Below are 22,067 nucleotides of genomic sequence, written 5' to 3' on the forward strand. Positions count from 1 at the left end.
GGTGCAGTATAGAGCGATCTTTCACGTTCCAGAACTTATAACGCGCGCAAATAAGGCAAAAGGGCAAAATAACCCAAAATAAAAGAAACAAAATCCGGAGTCGGCCATGAATAGTAACCGACTCGTCCGAACCCAACCAAACATCGAATTACATAAACCACAAAACATTTAGCCTTTACAAACCAAAAATGACATTTAAAAGTGATACAAAAGTCACTACATATATGGTTTGCCAAAACAAAAGTGAAAACGGCCCTAATGATACATTTAGGGTCCCATTTTATATACAATACAAAAGAGTCATTCATCTAGTTCATTTGGCAACCATTTATCAAAATTCATTCCAAAAGAGTCATATTCCTGTAAGGAAAACAAAAGGAACGGGGTGAGCTAAAGCTCAGTGAGCAACTATCACAATAGCAATTAAGATCACATAAGCGAAACCATTCAATTCAAGTATGCAATTTCGAAGTAAAGTAAATCAGTGAAAGGATACGGTCGGCTCTCAAGAGCCCATTTCCACGCTTATGTCTTGATCCAACCTCATTGACTCTCCGTCAATGTTGAAGAGTGACCAACCGTAGACTCCTCTTCTCTCCCATTCCTTCCACCAAACATCCCCCTACCGGGCCCGCACTCCAAACACTTGCACTGTGGTATTACTCGAGTATACCGGAATCAAGAGTCTCTCATACTACAAGATTCCTTATAACTTTACCCAAGGCTCATTAATTGTCACGACCAAACCCTTGTCGGCTCGATTCAATCAACTACCAATGGGGTTGAGCTCAATGATAACATTTGTAGTCGTTGGATACTTGTCCAATCGATATCAAGTCATGTATTTCATTTCATATATCAGTTCATATAACTTTCCAATAACTTTTCAATAACTTTTCAATAACATGTGAAACAATAAGTGAGAGTGATAAAGTACACTCTCACATCAATCCATTAACATACAACATCTCAAGTTCAAATATCAAAGCCATATAATAGCACACAAGTGAGTAGTACACTCACCAATCAATTAAGTGCTATTTCATGCACTTCCGTCAGGAGAATGTCGTGAGCTATCGTCACGTCCTAGAACATGTAAACAAATACCATAAGACTCGATAACGAGTCATAAAGTCAAACCAATTATCGCCCAATAGGGTTTCATGCATGGAAATTCAAGGGTTAAATACTTAACCTTTACTCAAGTCGAGAATATAGTTTTCTAAATCTCGAGTAAAAATTCGGGCAGCATGCCCTTTGTGTTTACCAAATTTTCCAGCCATAAGGCTTCATTATTTTTTTCTTCAATCACAACCCAACAACACACATATAAGCATTTCATGTCAAGAGCCGTTCCATAGCTCACAATATCATAAAACAAGAAACCATACCGAGCCATAAACAACACCAATTCACAACCCCAATAGGGTTTTATAAACATATACAAGCATGAAAGCAAACCAGAAATTAAGAAAGGCTTTAATGTTGGCCTTGATAAGAAAACCGGTTTTGACGTCATAATGCGGTAATGGCACAACTCTCACTACAATTATCGGTTAGGGGTGTAAGACCCACCGTTTCGAAGCTATGAAACAGGGCTACAACAATGTAGAAGGCCTCTCAGTCCAAATCCTAGCACAACTAGGTCAAAAGTGCCAAATACCAAACCAGAATTACCAAAACAGATTTGCAAAACACACAAAACTGTAATACGTCAATCTCAGCCTACACAGGTCCAAATGCCGAAATTCCAAAGGCATAAGTTAGCTAAGACATCCAGATACATATCCTTAGAAGACACCAACTTCAAAATCCAAACCAATTCCAGTCAAAACAGGCAATTACTATCGCAGTTCAGACATTCTGTGCACCAAAAACAGCAACAGTAAAAACGGCATAACTCACTCTACACTTGTCCAATTTCCCTGAAATTTTTCAGGCACACTAAACTCATCAATACCTACAACTTTCATGTTTTGAGCAAAGTCCAATTCGGCCTCTAGCTATGACCTAAAATTTCGGACAGAATAGGGGTTCAAGAACCCTAACTTTTCACATTTCATTCCAAATCCAAAATTGATTGCATTTAACAACAATTCACACCTACTAGAGCCAAAGCCCCTTATTACCAAGCATCATACTAGTCCACAACATCAAAATCATATGAAACCAGAAAATTCCTCATAAAATGGAAAACTTCACCAAATCAAGCCAAACCAAGAAATAAATCATATAATCCAACACTCAAGCCACTTCTAAGCATAATATAACCATCATTAGGTGTAGTAGGGTGTTCAAGCATCACTTACCAAGAAATTAAGAGAGATAGAGAGGTTGGCCACCTTAGAGCTTCAAAACAACTTCACTAATACACTTACAAGCACTAGAAGAAAGGTTTTTATGGAATAGAATCTAGTGTAGGCTTTTGTTCTTGCAAGATTGAGTGAAATGGAAGCTTGAGAGTTGAAGAAATTCCTTTCTTCTTTGCAAGGAGAGGGCCGGCCATAAGAGGTAAGAAAATGGTGATTTTTGTGCATTTTTTTGATATTTAAACCTTTGGTCAAAAAAAGTCAAGAAAGTGAATAGTGTTTCTTAAAGTCCAACAAATGGGAAGGTGACACTTGTCACCTCCATAAATGCATCCTTATCATTCTTTTCTCTCTCTCACATCAATCACTTCACACACACTACTTATCTCTTAACACCCGATAAAATTTTCACTGTATCCGAAACTTAACCTTATTGGCCGAATTTTTCCAAACTTTTCGCACTAGTGGGTCCCACGTCCAAAATATATTCTTAATTTTCTAAAAACTCACCAATACTAGAAAAATCATCTAAAAACTATAATTACTCATAAAATCTACCAGAAAAATATTCCTAGGCCCGAAAATGCAGAAAACATGCAATTAAGGGGAAATAAACCCTAGGAAAATAATTAGGGTTTTACGGGTTCTCACACTCTCCCCCCCTTAAAAGAATTTCGTCCTCGAAATTTTCCTTCAAATTTAAAGTATCCAATGGCCTGTACCTTCTCCGTCTTCAGAGTCAGAAGAAACGAGGTTCTTCATTCCAGTCCCTTCTCCACTTGACGGTGCAGGGTCGGTCTGGGTTGGTTGTTGAGTTCTTTTCTTTTTCCGCACTTTAATCGGGCAATATGCAATTCGATGCTCGATGCTCCCACAGCGCAGACATCTCCTCCCCTTTCTCCAACAATCATTCTCAGTGTGATTGGCCTTTCCGCAATAGTCACAAGTCAAGTGGACAGTCATCTTTTTGCTTTTCGGAGAAATCTCCCCCTGTCTGGTTTGGCTTTCATTGACAAATCTTTTATCTACCGCCCCCATTATCCATGGCGGCCCGAATAACTGGTTCACTTTCTGTACTTTAGAAGGTGTCATTGCTTCGCTAGGTTCCTTACTCACGCTACCCACTGCACCCCTTTTCCGTATTTGGGAAACTTTCACTTGCACCTTTGCATTCTTGATGCATTGAGCCTTTTCCAGGGCCTCCTCGGAAATCCCTTCATATTTCCTTTTTAGCTCTAAGTTTTTGTGCAGGAGCTCAATTTTCTCTGTATACTCGTGCCTCCAGCGCCCTTCCCAGTATGCGACTAGGTTCTTTTGGACTTCTATTTCGTCTCGAAGACCCCCGATTTCATTATACATCTCAACCCTACGTGCCATTTTACAGAGTTGCTGGACCTCAGATGGTAGCCTGTCGGCAAAACAATGGGTCATAAGAAAGTCTTGAATACAAGTAGCACTCTTGGTCCATGTTCGGTTCAGGTGTTGTTTCCTCCCTTTCTTCTCTTTGACTCTTGGTCTCGTTTTGTGTCACTGCTATGACCATGTCCGCGGGTTTTTTTTTTTTTTCAAAAGGGTACTTCCATGCATGAATGCAATAAATTGACTAACATAACAAAATCTATCATACCAATAACATATCGCATATAACACGTTATATTCAAAGACGGATAAGCAAGTAAGCAAATATAGACTTAGTAATATACAGTCGAAAAGTCATCCCAGTACCAGCCCGTCTGGTCTCTCACGTCACTTACTATCCAAACTAGATGTCCATTGATCTCTTGTGCTCATTTTAGTCAGACAAAGCCTGTTCACGTTTCCAAAATACAAGGCTTGTTTCCAAAACACAGGGTTCAAATACCTAGCAGCTTACATCACCTCAATTCTGGGGTACTCCGGCACGGGAATCCGAAATAAGATAGTTCACATCTCGAGCTGGCCAGTCCCAAGAGTAAACCATCTACAAATCAAAATTCCTGTCCGACATACTTATCTAGGGTCCTTAAATACCATGAGAAAGATTAAAGACCTATAACACTTCAAGGTTCATAACTTATGCTCAAACGAGCACTTAAACATATTCATGAAATTAGGACCACAACACCACTTGGCCCAGTCTCACTTCGCGCAGAGACCACGCGACGTGGCTCTGATACCACCTGTGACAGCCCCACTTTCCCCTAAGGCGAACCAAAGAGGTTAGCGGACTGCCTGCCCAGCTCTCGCCAGGACTAACGGTGCAGTATAGAGCGATCTTTCACGTTCCAGAACTTATAACGCGCGCAAATAAGGCAAAAGGGCAAAATAACCCAAAATAAAAGAAACAAAATCCGGAGTCGGCCATGAATAGTAACCGACTCGTCCGAACCCAACCAAACATCGAATTACATAAACCACAAAACATTTAGCCTTTACAAACCAAAAATGACATTTAAAAGTGATACAAAAGTCACTACATATATGGTTTGCCAAAACAAAAGTGAAAACGGCCCTAATGATACATTTAGGGTCCCATTTTATATACAATACAAAAGAGTCATTCATCTAGTTCATTTGGCAACCATTTATCAAAATTCATTCCAAAAGAGTCATATTCCTGTAAGGAAAACAAAAGGAACGGGGTGAGCTAAAGCTCAGTGAGCAACTATCACAATAGCAATTAAGATCACATAAGCGAAACCATTCAATTCAAGTATGCAATTTCGAAGTAAAGTAAATCAGTGAAAGGATACGGTCGGCTCTCAAGAGCCCATTTCCACGCTTATGTCTTGATCCAACCTCATTGACTCTCCGTCAATGTTGAAGAGTGACCAACCGTAGACTCCTCTTCTCTCCCATTCCTTCCACCAAACATCCCCCTACCGGGCCCGCACTCCAAACACTTGCACTGTGGTATTACTCGAGTATACCGGAATCAAGAGTCTCTCATACTACAAGATTCCTTATAACTTTACCCAAGGCTCATTAATTGTCACGACCAAACCCTTGTCGGCTCGATTCAATCAACTACCAATGGGGTTGAGCTCAATGATAACATTTGTAGTCGTTGGATACTTGTCCAATCGATATCAAGTCATGTATTTCATTTCATATATCAGTTCATATAACTTTCCAATAACTTTTCAATAACTTTTCAATAACATGTGAAACAATAAGTGAGAGTGATAAAGTACACTCTCACATCAATCCATTAACATACAACATCTCAAGTTCAAATATCAAAGCCATATAATAGCACACAAGTGAGTAGTACACTCACCAATCAATTAAGTGCTATTTCATGCACTTCCGTCAGGAGAATGTCGTGAGCTATCGTCACGTCCTAGAACATGTAAACAAATACCATAAGACTCGATAACGAGTCATAAAGTCAAACCAATTATCGCCCAATAGGGTTTCATGCATGGAAATTCAAGGGTTAAATACTTAACCTTTACTCAAGTCGAGAATATAGTTTTCTAAATCTCGAGTAAAAATTCGGGCAGCATGCCCTTTGTGTTTACCAAATTTTCCAGCCATAAGGCTTCATTATTTTTTTCTTCAATCACAACCCAACAACACACATATAAGCATTTCATGTCAAGAGCCGTTCCATAGCTCACAATATCATAAAACAAGAAACCATACCGAGCCATAAACAACACCAATTCACAACCCCAATAGGGTTTTATAAACATATACAAGCATGAAAGCAAACCAGAAATTAAGAAAGGCTTTAATGTTGGCCTTGATAAGAAAACCGGTTTTGACGTCATAATGCGGTAATGGCACAACTCTCACTACAATTATCGGTTAGGGGTGTAAGACCCACCGTTTCGAAGCTATGAAACAGGGCTACAACAATGTAGAAGGCCTCTCAGTCCAAATCCTAGCACAACTAGGTCAAAAGTGCCAAATACCAAACCAGAATTACCAAAACAGATTTGCAAAACACACAAAACTGTAATACGTCAATCTCAGCCTACACAGGTCCAAATGCCGAAATTCCAAAGGCATAAGTTAGCTAAGACATCCAGATACATATCCTTAGAAGACACCAACTTCAAAATCCAAACCAATTCCAGTCAAAACAGGCAATTACTATCGCAGTTCAGACATTCTGTGCACCAAAAACAGCAACAGTAAAAACGGCATAACTCACTCTACACTTGTCCAATTTCCCTGAAATTTTTCAGGCACACTAAACTCATCAATACCTACAACTTTCATGTTTTGAGAAAAGTCCAATTCGGCCTCTAGCTATGACCTAAAATTTCGGACAGAATAGGGGTTCAAGAACCCTAACTTTTCACATTTCATTCCAAATCCAAAATTGATTGCATTTAACAACAATTCACACCTACTAGAGCCAAAGCCCCTTATTACCAAGCATCATACTAGTCCACAACATCAAAATCATATGAAACCAGAAAATTCCTCATAAAATGGAAAACTTCACCAAATCAAGCCAAACCAAGAAATAAATCATATAATCCAACACTCAAGCCACTTCTAAGCATAATATAACCATCATTAGGTGTAGTAGGGTGTTCAAGCATCACTTACCAAGAAATTAAGAGAGATAGAGAGGTTGGCCACCTTAGAGCTTCAAAACAACTTCACTAATACACTTACAAGCACTAGAAGAAAGGTTTTTATGGAATAGAATCTAGTGTAGGCTTTTGTTCTTGCAAGATTGAGTGAAATGGAAGCTTGAGAGTTGAAGAAATTCCTTTCTTCTTTGCAAGGAGAGGGCCGGCCATAAGAGGTAAGAAAATGGTGATTTTTGTGCATTTTTTTGATATTTAAACCTTTGGTCAAAAAAAGTCAAGAAAGTGAATAGTGTTTCTTAAAGTCCAACAAATGGGAAGGTGACACTTGTCACCTCCATAAATGCATCCTTATCATTCTTTTCTCTCTCTCACATCAATCACTTCACACACACTACTTATCTCTTAACACCCGATAAAATTTTCACTGTATCCGAAACTTAACCTTATTGGCCGAATTTTTCCAAACTTTTCGCACTAGTGCTTGGTAACTCATGTCCCTTGGGTCTAAATGTTCTCTTTTCACTCTAAAACCATATTTACACCTTTGCACGAGTAGTTACTCGGATTTTCTTTGGTTCACCTAAACTTTGAATGGTTGAACCATAATACTCTATGTTGGTTGTTCTTAGGGTTTGTTGGTGATCAAGAGCATAACCCAGGGGCAAACTTTTGACGTTATTTTGCTTAAATTGGTGAGTGTTCCTTGCATGTGTATGCTTTAAATGACTATGTGAAATGTTGTGACTGTTGCTGGAATGTTAAATGTTTTCCAATAATTGCTAAATGGATTTTCGATGGGCGAGTGTGTACTTTATGGCACTTGACCCAAGCAAAAGTGAATTTTCAATGATTGAATGCTACTTGTGCATGAATGTAAGCCTTTTGGCTGAATTGGGTCATTGCCCTTCGTTGCCAGTCGGCTCAAGCCAGAAGCGGACTCGGTCGGGCGGCTGGTGACCCTGGGACAATGTTTGGTATACTCGAGTATTACCCCAAAATCTGGTGGAGAACTGGCCAGTGAATTCAATGCAATGGAATCAATGAATGAGCGACAATGAAAATTGAAGGAGTTTTCTCTGTTAAATGTTTTCAAATGGCGGCGGAATAAGGGAAATGGTTGGCGACTGAATGACTGAATGAATAGCTCCAAATGAGCACGTATCCTTCCAATAAATGAGTGTTTATTTCTTGAATGACTGTTTATTATTGTGCAAAGTGTTCAAACTGTTAAATACCATACTTCAATGGTTTCTCTACCTGATTGCTTGTTTGGGAATTTCACTGGGTTTTTAGCTCATTCCTTTAGTTTTTTTTCCTTACAGGAACGAAGGTCCGAAACAATTAAGTGTGAACTAGAGTGTATAACCCTCTTGTACTTATACTTTTGGTTGATAGGATTTATTTTGACATCTGATGTTGTATCATACGTTCGACTTTTGAGTTGTGAATAAGTTTACATTTTGGTTGAATTGTGGAACTTAAATGTTATTTTGGAGACTTGAATGATTAATCTTGAGAGTTGATTGAGTAAGTAAGTGGGTCCTGGCGAAGTTGGGCAGGCGGTCCGCCAAACCCTTGGGTACGCCCTAAGGGAATGTGGGGTCATCACAGGTGGTATTAGAGCTACTTCGCGTGGTCTCTGCGCGGGGTGAGCTTGGGCCAAGTGGTGTTATGGTCCTGATTACGTGAAAAGCGTAAAGGATTAGATGCTCTTCTTGAGCGTAAGTTGTGAATCATGAATGTTATAGGCATAAAACCCTTATCATGATACTTTGAAAAGATAGATATGTATGTCAGGTAGAAATCTCTAATATAGGTGATTTACTCTTGGGACTGGCCAGTTCGAGTTGTGAATTATCCTATTTTTAGATTCTTGTACCCGAATACCAAAGAGTTGATACTTTTATGACGGTTACGACTGAAATTGAGGTAAGTGTGGAAGATGCGATTAGGTCATGCTTATATGAATTGTTTCTGGATCATCACCTTGGATTGGCATTACTAATGATGTATTTGAATTTGTACCTGCAATTGAAGCGGTTTGTACTTCCTTATCTTTGACTGTGTGATTTAAAAATGTCTTTCTTTTGCTACTATAGTCGATTGATTTTGTTTATGTGCTATATAACCTATTGAAAAAAAAAAGAAAGAGAGAAGGGTATGGAGGGTAGACGAAGTCAAGGACGACGGGCTAGTCGGGGACGTGGGGCTAGCCGTGGACGTGGAGGTAGGCAAGTACAAGAACCAAAAGAAACAAGAGACGCGGCGGGAGAGCAGTAACAAGAACCAAGGGTCGAAGCAGGGGATCAAGTAGCAACGGCAATACTAATATCTTAGCACAATTGGTAGAGCAACAAGGTCGAACTCCAGTGAATCAGTCTAGGAACCCTGAAAATGGAGAGGACAGGGTTCTAGAGCATTTTCAAAAGTTTGTTCCTCCCAAGTTCCTTAGAGGGCCTGATCCAGAGACAGCTGAGCATTGGTTAGAGGTTATGGTTAATATTTTTACGGTCTTGAATTATATGGAGGAAATACAAGTGGCAGTTGCTGTCTTTCAGTTTGAGGGACCTGCTCGGACGTAGTGAAATGTTATCAGGGCAAAGTGGGAGAGAGAACAGACGGCATGCACTTGGATAAACTTTATGAGAGAGTTTAATGAGAAATACTTCCCACCTCTGGTCCAAGAGAAGAGAGATGATGATTTTATTAGGTTACGTCAGGGAACCTTAAGCGTAGCGGAATATGAAACCTAATTCACTAAATTGTCTAAGTTTGCTCCTGAACTAGTTGTTACGGAGCAGAGAAGGGTGAGAAAGTTTATACAGGGGTTGAATCTGGAGATCCAAGAAGCTTTAGTAGCTGCTCAAGTTAATACTTTTACTGAAACTCTTGAAAAGGCCCAAAGGATTGAGAATGCAAAGGCACATGTAAAAGCTTTTCACGCACACAAAAGGAGTGCACCTAATAGTATACATGGAGTGTGAGGACCCCTAAATTTCCCTTATTTTATATTCTTTTATTTTATTTTCTCTCATGCATTTTCTTTACTATACCCTATGATATTGATTTTTCTAGAGATTTTATAAGTGAATAGAGTTTTTAAATTATTTTCCTGATATAAGTTAGTTCATGTTAAGTTTGGAGTGTATATTGGATGTGGGACCTGCTAGTGCGTTAAGTGAGAGAAATTTGGCCAATTAGGTTAAGTTTTGCACAAAGGGATTAAAGTACTAGGTGTTATGAGATAATTAGAGGTTACCTAGATAGATTAACCATTGGAAGAAAGAAGATAAGCTTGAACCATTAAAAGTGCCATGTGTCGCGACTCGATTGGATGGTGGACTTGACCAACTTTTCTTCACCTTTACTAAATACAAAATTTGACCAAGATCATCTTCATTTTTGTTTGAGTTGGCCGAACCTCCTAGAGGAAGAAACAAGAGAAACTTGTCAACCTCAACTTCAATTCCTTGCTTCAATCTTGATTTTCAACCATTGAAATTGTAGATTAGTCCATCAAAGTTACTTACTAAGGAGGATTAAAGCTTCTAGTGGAGGGATTTGTGAAAGGAAAAGCCTAAGTTATCATCTTTTTTGAGGTGTCAAGGTACTTTGCTTACAAACTTCCTCTTTGTTCATGCTAATGTCAAATTAGTGACTTGTGGTGGCTAAATAGGGTGTTTCATGGAAGATTTCATGGATTAAAGTGGAGTTATATAAATTTCTGATTTTTTGGGGGGATTTTTCTGTTTTCATATGATGGGTATGATTGGCCTTGGATTGATAGCTCTAAATTGTGTTAAATAGAACCCTTGTGCGTTAATTGCGGTTGTTTGCGGAAAATTTCAGTTTTGTGCAGAAATTTCAGTTTAGGATTCCAATCTGCCCTGTTCTGACCGGCTTTATTCGTGCATGTTAGAGGATGAATCAGGCTTAGGTTAAAACATGAAAGTTGTATAAAATGGTGTTAAATAGCTGCCTCCAAAATTTCAGCTCGATCGGAGCACTGTAACATGTGAAATGACTAAAATACCCTTGACTGCCCATGAGCCCTGTTTCGCGGACAGATTTCTGTTTTCGTGGAGATTTTCATTTTTGACCCTGAAAATGTATGACTTGGCTTTGGAGGTCTTCATAAGAAATGTAGGTATATGTCTTGGCTTCGAAACTCTATAAAATTCGTTTCAATCCGATAAGTGTAGCTTCAGTTGTGGTTGTTATACCGAAAGATGTGTTTATGATTTGTATGTCGAATTGTGGTTGATTTGAGATGAGTTGGTGTCGATTGTACGATTGAAAAGTAAGCAAATTTAGGGGAGATGCTATCCAATTTTCTAGGCCGTTTGGTCCCTTTAAGTTTGAGTTGCCTTTTTAGTAGAAATGAAGGGCTTTTGGGTCGTTCAAACCCTAGGTCCTCTCGTTACCTTTTCGTTCCAAAATCACACTCCTGCACCCTTGCATTCGTAGTTCGGTTGGTTAGGCATACGATCATAGTTGAGTTTCATTTGTGAATGTCGTTCCCATAGGAACTATAATTGTTTTACTTTGATCATTTTAGGACGTGCTAGTGATCCAAGAAGTACTTCGGGGGGGAACGTTTGAATTTGTTTTACTTGAACTGGTGAGTGTACCACTTCCCTAATTTGTTGTTTATCTGGCTATCCGTGACTTCTGTATACTCTGTACGAAATGAGGGTGTACTTTATCACTCTCGTTTCTCTCGTCTGTTTACTTTGTTTCTTGCATACTGTATAAGTCTGTACTTGCTCTCTGTATCTGTTATCTGTATTTGTTCTCTGTATAAGTCTGCGACCTCCGAGCTCAAAACCTGTGGCTAGTTACTCGAGTCGAGTCGGCAAGGGTCAGGTCAATTAGATAACGAAATACGGTAGTCTGTTTCTAGGAATCTTTGGGTATTGAGACTCTTGATTCCGGTATACTCGAGTATTACCATTTCTGTTTCTATTGAGGTGTTCGGGCCCGGTAAGGGGTAAGTTTGATAGACGGAATTTGGTGTAAAGTGGGGGTCTACGAACATGGTTGTTCTTCATACGTTGACGGAGAGTCAACGGGTTTAGATCAAGCACGACAACTGGAAATTTTGGGCTCCTGAGAGCCACCCATATCCTTTCTCTCTATGGTGTTTGTTCATTTCTTTATTTGATTTGCATATGTGACTAATTGAATATGAAGTTCCATGATTCTTAATTGCTATTATTTTGGTACCTCATTGAGCGTAAGCTCACCCCTTTCCCGTTATCTTTGTTTTCCTTACAGGGAACCACACTTTGAATCGTGATTTTGAGAAAAGGGTTGAGCTAGTGTAAATGTTCTTTTGTTAGCTCTTGTGTAATCGAAACCCTAATTGTCTTTTAATTAAGTATCACGCTTTTAATTGTAAAGTTTTCAATATATGTATACAAGTGTTTTATCATGTACATTAAGTGTATTCATTTGAGATGGTACCTTTGCGTTTGTTGAGATGCTACTTGTAACCATTGGACGATCGGACAAGCGTAGCATTTGAACAAGGAAAGAAATTCTGGCGGGAACTGTTCACCATTGCATTTTCATCTTCATTTTCATTTCCGTTGAGGCGTTTAATCGAAGTACCATGGTACCTTACGGTGTAGAACTCATGTTTCTCAGCTTAATAGTCTTCGATTGATTGTTCTCTTGGGGTTTCGTTTGCGCGCTATATTGGGTTTGTGTGATTCGACTCCGTAGTCCTGGCGAGAGTTGGGTAGGCGGTTCGCCGAACCCTTTGGTTCGCCTTAGGGTGAGGTGGGGTCGTCACATGGAGAACTTAGAGAAAATGCAACACCTTCCAAAGTAAAAAGAGCAAACCATTCACCCTATCCACCATGGACACTAGGAACGCTAGAAGAAGGTTATACAAGGGGAAGTGAAGTGGAAAAAGGGCAACAAGAGGGAATTCCTGGAGAAGGCCAAAAGGTGGCTTCTCGTTTGACCTGTGGATACTATGGGAAGACAAATCACACTGAGGATGATTGTTGGAGGAAGGGGCAAAAGTTCATAGTTTGTGGGGGTACCGACCATCAAATTAACAACTGCCCGAAGAAGCAGCCACGAGGGAATAATACTCAACAAGCTGATAGAACCAAATCTAGACAAATTAATTAAAGAGGGAACCAATCAAAAGTACCAGCATGGGTATATGCCTTAGACAAGCAACAAGCTCTGGAGTCATTTGAGGCAATGGACGGTAAAACAAATTTCGAGGACGAAATTTTCTTAAGGGGGAGAGAGTGTGAGGACCCGAAAATTTCTTTAGAATTACCTCCCATATTTTAAACATTAATTTATATTTCCTTCTATATTTCTTTACTTGACTATTTAACTATTTACCAGTCCTAAATTTCATGGTAATTTCATTAGCTGAGTCAAGAGTTTTACTTGTACTTTTAAAGTTAGAGTAAGTTAGGGTTTTGGTGCATTTTGGTGGTGTGATCGATTGGTGAGGTGTGTGCATTTAATTTGGTGGATAAGAGCGGGTATTAACTAAGAGGAAGTATGTGGTTAAAAAGTGCAAAGAGTAAGTTAGTGAATTATAAGTTAAAACAAAAGTACAAGAGAGTTAAAAAAGTAGGCTTGAACCGACTCGCGCCGTTTGTACTGGTCGAAGGTACTTCTTAACCAATACTTTCTTACCCTAATCTTCTTATTTTTCTTTCATTTATCCTTCCTTAATAATTATCCTAGTGTGGCCAAAATTTTTGACCAAAGAAAAGGGATAGACATTTCTCCTCTTATTGTCGATTGTCAACAAGCCCACAAAGTTTGACTAAGACTTGACCAAGACAAAGCTATCATTCCATCATCATTTTTCCTTCATTTCTTCCTTGTCTTGGCCGAATTTTTGAAGGAGAAAAAGAGAGATATTTTGGTCAATAAATGGACATTATTTCTTGCCTTCACAAGTGTCAATCAACTACTTAACTTTGGACCAAGACTTTGACTAATATTAGTCTTGTCTTTACTTTGGAGTAAGCTTCCATTTCACCACAAAACTCAAGCTTTCTTTCCTCTTGATGGCCGAACTATTGAGAGAGAAAAGAAACCAATTTTTAGCCTTGATTTCTTGCTCAATCCATGAGAAATCCAAACACTAACCCTAATCCATACCGATTAATCTTAAGTTAAGCTTGGAGGGAAGCTTTTGGTGGAGTTACTTGGGTAAGAAAGCTCTTGAGTTGCTTGTTATCTTGGGATTTTGAGGTAAACATTCTAGAAAACATCTCTTTTTACTTGTTTCTTGATATTTATGCAAGATATGTTATGATTGAAGTTGAAGGAAGCATATTTATGGTAATTTCATGATTTTACTAGGGTTTGGTGAAGTTGTTGTTAGGGTTTGGTTAATTTTCAGCTTAGATATATGTTGGTTATAGCTAGTTTGGTGGCTAAAATAAGTACTTTATATATCCTATATCTTGTGAACTTGATTTGGGGCTGTCTTGTGGTGAGAATGAAGCCTTGAAAATGGCTGGAAATTAGGGAAAATAAAGGGAAGTGCCGGTGACAATTTTTCTATAGTAGACCTTGAACAGTCTTGGGAAATCTAGTATATCTTAGTGTAGAAAAATCTAAATTGAGTTCTGTTTGTTGTATTTGAAACTAGACTCATAGTTCTTTTAACCATGAAAAGTTCAGAATTTTTCTCAATTCCTATGAATATCTGTGATTTTTTAAATTTGACTGAATTTCCATTCCTGTTCTGTCTTTCTACTGGATAAAGCAGCCAGTTGAGATTGGATTTTGACTGACTTGTGGACAGAATCTTGCAAAGGTGTCTTCTGAAAAATTGTAACGCTTTGAATCTATTTTCGAACGGTATAAAGTTTATAAATTTTAGACTTTAGAAACTTGAGATATGATTTTTCAAATAACATCGCACAAAACTGAAAAACTTCTGTTTTCCTAAAACTGTCCTTACTTTCATTTCCAACTTTAAGTTGGAGTTGTTAAACCATTTTGAGCTTGGTTTTACGATTGGAATAAGGAAATTCTTGGTTACTCATGTCCCTTGGGTCTAAATATTCTCTTTTCACTCCAAAACCATATTTACACCTTTGCACTAGTAGTTACTCGGATTTTCTTTGGTTCACCTAAATTTTGAATGGTTGAACCATAATACTCTATCTTGGTTGTTCTTAGAATTTGTTGGTGATCAAGAGCATAATCCAGTGGCAAACTTTTGACGTTATTTTGCTTAAACTGGTGAGTGTTCCTTGCATGTGTATACTTTAAATAACTATGTGAAATGTTGCGAATGTTGTTGGAATGTTCAATGCTTTCTAATGATTGCTAAATAGATTTTCGATGGACGAGTGTATACTTTATCGTATTCGACCCAAGCAAAAGTGAATTTTCAATGATTGAATGCTACTTGTGCATGAATGTAAGCCTTTTAACTGAACTGGGCCCTTGCCCTTCGTTGCCAGTCGACTCGAGCCAGAAGCGAACTCGGTCGGGCGGCTGGTGGCCCTGGGACAATGTTTGGTATATTCGAGTATTACCACGAAGTCTGGTAGAGAATTGGCCAGTGAATGCAATGCAATGAAATCAATGAATGAGTGACTATGAATACCGAAGGAGTTTTCACTATTAAATGTTTTCAAATGACGAAGGAATAAGGGAAATGGTTGGCGACTGAATGGCTGAATGAATGGCTCCATACTTCCAAGGTTTCTCTACCTGATTGCTTGTTTGGGAACTTTACTGGGTTTTTAGCGTATTCCTTTAGTTTTTGTTTTCCTTACAGGAATGGAGGTCCGAAGCAATTAAGTGTGAACTAGAGTGTATAACTTGTGAGAACCCTGAAAATAGATATATAAGCCAGTGCATATTTCATTTTGCATTTCTTTTATTCCTTAATAATTTCTAGCATTACTTTTACTTGTTCGCAATTAAGTACATAAAAATAGGTTTATGTGAAAAATAATATAATTTTCCTAAGTTATGAAATTTCTTGGTTTTGCTAGATTAAATTAATATCTTTAGAGTTAGATTAAATTTTTCGCCTTAACATAAAATGTTAGAATACTTAAATTCCTTCATGCAAAATTAATGATACTTGAGCCGATTAATCTTATTACTTTAAAATAAATTACTCGAAACTCAATGATTAATTCCAATTAGTTGCTAGCATTATAGGTTAAAAAGGAAATTTTTCACAATAAGTGCGTAAAAATAATTTTGTGTGCAAACTGACACACTTGTATTAGATTATTATTTCACTTGACTGTATATTACTAAATTGATAAATTTCGAGTTAGACTAACTCTATCTCTTGAGAATAAATGATTGGAAATTCTGATAACTAATTTAATCACTAAACAATGTTTGGAATTACTAGGAACCTTAATATTAAATTGTAATCGATAAATATTCGATAAAAATGGTTTAAGTATACTAGTGTATAATTAGGCTTTCAAATCACGCTTGGGGATAATTTTTGGAGTTAAGTTAGAAGGGAGAATTTAAGTAGAGGTTAGGAAGCAAAGTGAAAAGACTAAAATGCCCTTGCAACCATAACATTTCCATGCAAGCCAAACAAACCCTCTGACAGCAATTTCAATCACCGCAACTATCGGTCAATCACATTTTCTCCAATTCGATACGCAACCGATTCTTACACTCAATCCCTTCTCCTAAAACCGCGGCACCATATACCTTTCTCTCTATTTCACATCTCAAACCACAATTTCATTTTCCTCTGCACAAACTCTCCGCAAACCATTTCCTCTTCCTTCTTAATACCGAGATACCGCCTCTTCACCAATTCCATTTCCTCTGCACAATTTCACCGCAGCCACTACACTTCCTCTCCACAACCACATCTCATCTCTTCCTCTGCCTTGGACCGAGAGTAAAGGAGAGAGAGTTACCTTGTGAGCTGCATCCGAGAGCAAGGGAGGAGGGAATGCGAGCTGCAAAAAAAAAAAGAAATTTTCTGGTTCTGCTGTGAGCTGGAGTGAAATCAGGGAGCAAATTTTCGGTGAGCTTCACCATTCTACACCTCCATCTCCACCAACTCCAACCAACCGAACTCAACCTCACCACAACACCACTCCAGCCGCAACTCAAGAACCAGGACCAGCCGACCTGCGCTTGAAGCCGAGAGGAAGGAAAGCAAATTCTGGAATTTTCGTGTGTGAGCTTAGCTGGTATTTGAGGTAATTTCTGGACTAATTAGGTTGATTACTAGTAGAGAAAGCTATATCAGAGCTTGCATGTATGGATTGTTCAGTCGGTGGATGAAATCAAGCCATTAGAAAAATTCTGTTTTGGCTAAAAGTTTCTGCCGAGGAGCTGATTTGGAAATGTAGTTTTATTTCTGACTTCCTGCGATAATCTGAGCTCAATTAAGTGTTTAACCAATTAATAACAAGAAGGTTAAGTCGTCTAAGAACTTACATGTTGAGGTTAGGCATCCGGATGAGAGTTTTAAGAAAAGAATTTCTGTTGTGCGCAAGTTTTGGAGCTGCCGAGAGCTTAGCTTGTTTATTGCAGCCTGATTTGGTTTAATTTTGTTGTTTGAGCTTATAACCATAATTAGATAGTTAATAACAAGTTAATTAGGCTCTGCATGTAGTTAATTAGTTAGTTTAAACCAGAAAAATAAGAGCAAAGTGCAACCTGCCACACGCATGTTCATCCGAACCAAGCTAGTATAATTTTAGAAAATCTTGATGTTGATGGCTGTTGTTTGAACTCGATTTCTGAACTGGAAGTGTTTATTTTCTAGCTAAGTAATTGCATGAGGAAGTTGAGAGCTTAATAGCATGTTTTAACCCAGGAAATAAAATGAAAACAGAACGTTTCTTCGTGCATGTTCATCCGTGGCTGATGGACAAATATCTGGATTTTTGCTGGATGATTATAGTTGCTGTGTGAATCCGGTTTTGAAGTGGAAATCTTTAATAGCTAGCTAAGTGTTTACATGCTGAATTTGAGTACCTAACACCATGTTTAAACCGAGGGAAAATTTGATCTAAAGTATATTAGTTGCTGGAAAATTTTGGAAGCCGCAAGGTTGAACCAGAAATTTCGGTTTGTCTTTGGAAAGTTTAATTGGTTTCTGGAAATTATTTTATTTTTCCCTTGGGATATAATGGTTTGGAAATGCATAAGAGTTGTAAGTTTTAAGTTGTGTAAGTTGTTTAGCAATGAAATATTTGATAAATTGGAAGATGGAACTAGAAAATGTTGGTATATAAATGCTGGAATTTCTTTTGTGGTAGCCGAAGGTTGAGTTGGAATCTCAACTTGGTTTTTAAATTTTTCTTTGAAACGTAATGGTTGGAAATGCCTGGAATATGTTGTTTTAGAGTTCTATAAGAAAAATATGGATGGTTTGAATAAAAACCTTATGGTGTTAAAAGAGAAAAAGGAGTTTTTCACAAGTGAAAAATGAGTTTTCAGATTTTCGGATTTCACTGACCAGTCTCAGTAAAATGCTTGTATCTTGGTGTAGGAAAATCTGTTTAAGGTGCCGTCAGTGGCATTTGAAACTAGAATCATAGGCCTTTGTTCTGTAGAAATTTCATATTTTTCCTCAGTGTGTACTGCTGTCCGTGACTCCTCCAAGTAGACTGTCTGGTATGAATGTCCTGTTCCTTTGTGAAACTGAATTTTGATTTGGATCGAACATTTAGCTTACTTGTGGTTTAAACTCTTGATTGAATTGTGGTTGGAAGTGATTGATGTTGTCAAGGGCTAATGATTGATGAAGCCCTTGGCCATTTGAATGATTTTATAAGTATTACTGGGTGATGAAATTTAATTGCTGGAATTTCTTGGAGGCCTTACCTTCATTTTTATTTAGTTAAGATGAGCTTGCTAAAAACCAAGTGCTAATGATTGATGAAGCCTTGGTCATTCATTTTAATTTTATCAGAAATGCATCTGTTGAAATCTAGGGCTAATGATTGAAGAAGCCCTAGTGATTTGCTATGTGATTTTGCCATGTCGCCATATTTGATCCATAATATGATTTCGAAACGGAATCGAAGCTGTGGAAGTCGTTTCGACCTTGCGAACTCAAGTAACTGTGTTCAAACTAGTCAAAAATATTTTTCAGCTAGTATTAGATTATAAAACTCAATATCTAGTGTTTTGCCTAAATTTTCCAACCCGATAAATTCTTTTGGCTCAAACTAGCCTTGATATCTATAGTAAATAAATTCTCTAGCTTTTGAAAACCCTAAGTCTTATTTTAGTTCCCTTTTCTTTCATTAAGTTTTGCACTTGAATAGTTATCGGTAGGAAAAGTTCCGAAATAAGAATTTTTAATAATTTTAGTTAAAAGCATAGAAGCTTGCTCGGCAAGAAATTTTATTTAGATAAAATAGTTTTTAGGGATAATTTTTGCAAGAGTCGTAACTTTAAAGAAATGTTCAAAGTAACTTCCTAACGTGGATATTAAGAGGTTTGTCGACGTATTCAAGAAAATAATACTAGTTACCCTTTTATAAGGAAAAGTATCTCAAGGAAAACTATAGGAAACATTTCTTCTACTTTTGTCAAGTTTCAACCTAAAGAGATTCTTGATTTTTCTAAGGGAAAGTAAACTAGTAGTATATTAGATATACCTCGATATGTATAAGCTTAAAAACTGAGTAAAAACTTATAGTTTCAAAATTGGGTTTTTAGGATATTGCGAGGACGCGGAATTCGATTCCCAACTTGATATCTGAACTCCACTCTTGGTGAGTGTCCCTGCTTGTTCTTTTCCTACCTGATTTAAGTGCTTTCTAGACTCGATAAGTGATAATTTGCAAAACTAGTTTTTGATCCATCGAAGTGAGCGGTGTGTACTTTATCACACTAGCCGTTCGAGTGGTGACTTGCGTGAATCATTTTTCTCATGAATCCTTGAATCTAAATGTAGTTGCGTCGTTGGGTTAATCCCTCGACTTCTGAATCCAACTACGGAAATGTCGTTGGGTGAATCCCTCGACCAATTTCCTGAGGGTATACTAAAGTATACTGCTCCCAATTATCTAAGGGTATACGCAAGTATACTGCTTCCAATTATCTACGGGTATATCTCGAGTATACTGCGTCCTTAGTCGGTGAGCGGGCCCGGGATAGGGGAATGAATGGTGACGGGTTAGGTATCAAAATGAGACGCTCTACATGGATTATAAGTAGTGAGAGTTGACGGAGGGTCAACTACGATAAATGGAGATCAAGCGAGGAAAATGGCTCCTGAGAGCCCATGTATCCTACCTTGTACTGTTATACGCTTTCCTAACTGTTTAAATTTGCTAATTTATTTATCGCTGTTTGATATTACGTGATTGCATGTTTTGGGGCACCACTGAGCTTTAGCTCACCCCACGTTTATTGTTTTCCTTAACAGGTTCTGGAAACTGAAAGCTTGGATGCTTACTTATGATTTCCTTTTTGGAATGTATTTGAATACTATGACTTATTTTGTGGGCTGTAATGCGTAAATAGGGATGATGTACTTTCCTTTTTGGATTGCCACTTGAAGCTGGAAAATGTGTAAACCCTAATTCGATTGCTGGGCTTGTAAGTTTGTAAAAGGGATTTATGTAGTTATCTATCCGGATTGGTACGACTTTATACTTTGGCACGTAGCACGTGGGACGGTTAAGAGCCTCGACTGGCTATTTTTTTTTATCACTGCTATCTCTGAAGTTAATGTGATTTTAGGGATGATCTTATTCGGGGAAAAATGGTTTTACCATAGATTAGGTTGTTCTTCGAAAGGATTTGGGTTAGAATGCTTGCGTGAGTCCTGGCGAGAGCTGGGCAGACGGCCCGCCAACCCTTTGGTTCGCCTTAGGGGGAAGTGGGGTCGCCACATAACTCTCTTGTACTTATACATTTGGTTGATAGGATGTATTTTGACATTTGATGTTGTATCATACGTTCGGCTTTTGGGTTGTAAATAAGTTTACATTTTGGTTGAATTGTAGAACTTAAATGTTATTTTGGAGGCTTGAATGATTAATCTTGAGAGTTGATTGAGTGAGGAGTGAGTTCCGGCGAGAGTTGGGCAGGCGGTCCACCAAATCCTTGGGTACGCCCTAGGGGAAGGTAGGGTCGTCACACACCTAACGTGGGCACATTTAACTATTGAAGAGTCTTCTACCTGCAGACGAAAATTGCCTTCCTTAGGCGTGCCTAAATGCCGTGGGCACGTCTAACTTGTAGCTACCAAATAAGGAAAATCGTAGATCCTTGGGTTGCCTCCCAAGTAGCGCTTTTCTTTAACATCCTTGGCTAGACTGAGCCGCAAACTTTTCAATGTATATAGATGGGGTCTTCAAGGTACATGAATTCGACTTCTTCCAATGCCAAGCCATCATAGTAGGGCTTAAGGCGATGACCATTCACCACGAATTTCTTCTCCATTTTCAAACTTTGAATCTCAATTGCACCATAGTGAAAGACATTAGTTATAACAAATGCACCTATCTAACGAGAGCGTAATTTACTTGGGAAGCGCTTAAGCTTGGAATGATAGAGAACGACTTTTTGCCCAATTTCAAAAGTTTTTCGTGAAATTTGTTGATCATGAAAAACCCTGTTTCTCTCTTTATAGATCATGGCATTTTCGTACACTTCATTCCTTAACTCTTTCAACTCTTGCAATTGAAACTTCCCCTGCACTCCTACTTCAACTAAGTCCATATTACATTTTTTAACCGTCCAGAATGCCTTATGCTCCAATTCAACAGGAAGATGGCACGGCTTCCCAAATACCAACCTATAGGGGGACATTCCAATAGGCGTTTTGTATGCAGTCTTATATGCCTAAAGTGCATCCTCCAATCTTGAACTCCAATCTTTCCAATCAGGACGAACCGTTTTCTCCAAGATGAATTTAATCTCCTTGTTCGAAATCTCAGCTTGCCCATTTGTTTGTGGGTGATATGATGTAGAAACCTTGTGGAGTACACCATATTTGCGGAATAGAGCCGCAATCACCCTGTTACAGAAATGCTTTCCTTTATCACCGACCATGGCTCTTGGCATTCCAAAACGAGCGAATATGTGAGATACAAAACCTGGAACTACTTTGGAATCATTAATCCGGGTGGCTTTTGCTTCCACCCATTTCGAAACATAGTTGACAGCCAATAAAATATACAAAAAGCCACAGGAAGACGGAAATGGGCCCATAAAATCAATACCCCATACTTCGAAAATCTCACAAAAGAATATG

The sequence above is a fragment of the Coffea arabica genome, chromosome 8e, assembly GCF_036785885.1.
Source record: "Coffea arabica cultivar ET-39 chromosome 8e, Coffea Arabica ET-39 HiFi, whole genome shotgun sequence".
NCBI classification, from domain to species: domain Eukaryota; kingdom Viridiplantae; phylum Streptophyta; class Magnoliopsida; order Gentianales; family Rubiaceae; genus Coffea; species Coffea arabica.